This window comes from Haplochromis burtoni, unplaced genomic scaffold (genome assembly GCF_018398535.1).
Source record: "Haplochromis burtoni strain Fernald_Lab_line unplaced genomic scaffold, NCSU_Asbu1 Contig_88, whole genome shotgun sequence".
Lineage (NCBI taxonomy): Eukaryota > Metazoa > Chordata > Actinopteri > Cichliformes > Cichlidae > Haplochromis > Haplochromis burtoni.
In genome coordinates this window covers 1,400,894-1,403,639 of record NW_024582449.1, presented here as the reverse complement: position 1 = coordinate 1,403,639, position 2,746 = coordinate 1,400,894, and positions in this window count along the sequence as shown.

Genomic DNA, 2,746 nt, shown 5'->3' with positions numbered 1-2,746 from the left:
CACACACACACACACACACACACACACACACACACACACACACACTTTTGAAAAAAGAAGAACAGAAAAGAAGATATGTGCACAGAAAGCAGAGGATGAGACTCAACAACATAATTCCAGATGTTGTGAGAAATAGCGGTAGTGGTAAAACTGAGGTCTTTAGTGTCGCGTGTCCCTTTTGTCTCTCTTCCCTGTTTGCATTCTCTTTCTCCTGCTTTTCCATGAAAAGAAAAAAAGGAACATCCCAGTTTCATCACAGCTCTTTTCTGCAGAGGTCAGTATTTACAGAAAGTGAGCAGCATGCACTGTAGTGAAATACAAAAGCAAGGAATCCTCGGAACTGATGCAATATTAGCAGTGTAACTATGATGGATCGCCAGGTTCAAAAGACACGTTTCACCTGCAGTGACAACAGTCCTCCTGGATTCTTAGTCCAGATAAACACACTTGAATGAAAATGCACCTGACAGCCAACATTTTTCCCCTTTTAAAATGAGTCTTTCTGCACAAAAATGAGATCTGGAAGCAGAGGAGAGTATGTGGCTGTAGAATACATTAAACAACAGTGACACTATCATTTCAAATGAGGAGCTTTGTTATGTATAAGCTGATGACAGCTCAACATGAGGTATGAGGGCATATCCTTTGTTGACAGTAGCGATTGTGCAATAGGTTACTTTGTCTTGCATGCAGTGTAAATTGTGCCACGGAAGGCAACCTGTCTGTGTTTGGTAGTTTGGCCTTGGTGCATGATATAGCACCCCAATGCAGATGGCCTCACAGATGGTTGATATTTATACCACAGGGCCTTGAAAAGTCACCAGTGTGGAAACCACTCTTTCTCCCTGATTAGTTTCACATCACCAAGAGCACGACAATATCTCACCGCACGGAAAGCATATGACTGGTTGCGAGATTCATTACGAGGCTTTGGCTAAGGGCATGATAAGCATTGTTTTAAAATAAACATCATTTGCTGTGAGGGGTGCCCCCTTTTTCAGGTGATGATGATGCTGCGTTGGGACTCTCCCTCGTTCTTTTCCTTTCAGCACATGAAGATGTAATCCTCCCAAGTGCAATGTCCATGATTTTTTAAATATCTTCCAGGCCCAACACGGCTTGCATTTTAGCTGGGAGCACTCCTGACTTATGTACTTTAAGTGGATTTGAAATTTAAATTGGAGCAACAAGATGCACCTCGGACCTCCTGTCAGAGATGGAGCACTTCACCAACTGTGTTCCCGTCCGCCAGAACAGCTGTATCTCCCTCATCATGACATCACAGGGACGTGTTACTGTTTTGTTGACGCAAGGACGATACCGAGCAAACACACGCGAGGCACTGCAGGGATGTCGGGCTTTGGCCATGTCTCTCTACTTGACTTAAGGCAAGGATAGAAGTGGATGGTTAAAAGGATTCTTGAGTAACAATATGAATGAGGATAAAAAAAAAAAAAGAAACTCTTTTGTCTAGGGCTTCCTATTTTTAGCAACCAATGTGATGCTTTGCCGTTAGTGTTTCACGGCTCATGGATCCTTTATAATTTAATGAGGGAGAGGGCGGCCCTCTGAGATTTACAGCGAACATCTCAAGGCGACATTGGCCACGCGGCTTATTGATCCAAATTGGATGTTTGTTTATGGTTCAGTAAAGCTCTTTCCCTCCTGCACTGTGCAACCACGCCACAGAAGCAAATTGTCTTCTTTAGCCAATAAAATGAATATAGTCTTCATCTGTTGTTGTAGTCGTCTCCTTAAGCACATAAGCATGACATCCAGCGGTGATGTGTTAAGGAGCAGTGGATGGTGTATACACAACAACCACAAATATGGAGCAACCTGAGATTATTTTATTTTGCATCTTTTGTAGCATATATGGCAGAAAGTTCATCGATTTACAGGATCATGATTATCTGATTATGCAGTGTTTGTGTGGGGATATTTTAAAGGATATCATTCAGTTAGCTGGACTCTTTGGTGTCATTACTGCAGATCGCTTATACAGTGTGATAAAGAAGAAGCAGCTATTTCCAGTTTTAGACCACTTCCCATTCCACATTCCTGCGAGTGCAATGCCTGTCTCCGTGTACTGTAAAGCCCAGTGAGTTCAGAAGTGGTGGTCCGCCTCAATTTATTTATGAGCCTTTCTCGGGAAACACGAGGCAGGGAAGGATGGAGTTTAACAACATGTTATCATGCTCTAATTAAAGGCGAGGCCGAACAGAATGGCATCAAAGAAGCTAACAGCGTGCCCAGCTTTATTATACTATGGCACATCTTTCAGTCTGCAGTGAGCAGGTAAATGAATGAACTGAATGGGAATGGGCAAATGAACAATGTGGATGAAATCATCAAGCAAAACGAGAGAAAATGACTGAATAAACCGAGCACACATGATGGGGTCATTTGGAAGAATGAAAGAGCCAGGATTGTTTCAATGAAAATGCATGACTGAGATAAAGAAAATAGATAAATTAAAAAATGGTTGCCCGCTCCAGTCCAGAATAAACAGATCAATCATATTTGGGTATAATTTTCACTGCATTGGAAGCTGCTTTAGAATTTATTTCCCCCAACACTAACAGGTTCCATGCCAGCAGCTACAGGAAAATGCTGTCTTCTGCTTGTCTCTAGAAATCACCCAAAAGGAGAAAATCAAATAAATGTTTAATTAGAGAAGGTTGTATGAGCTATTTAGACATGGATTTTAAACAAAGTAGGGCTTTGAATGAACACCATACTACCA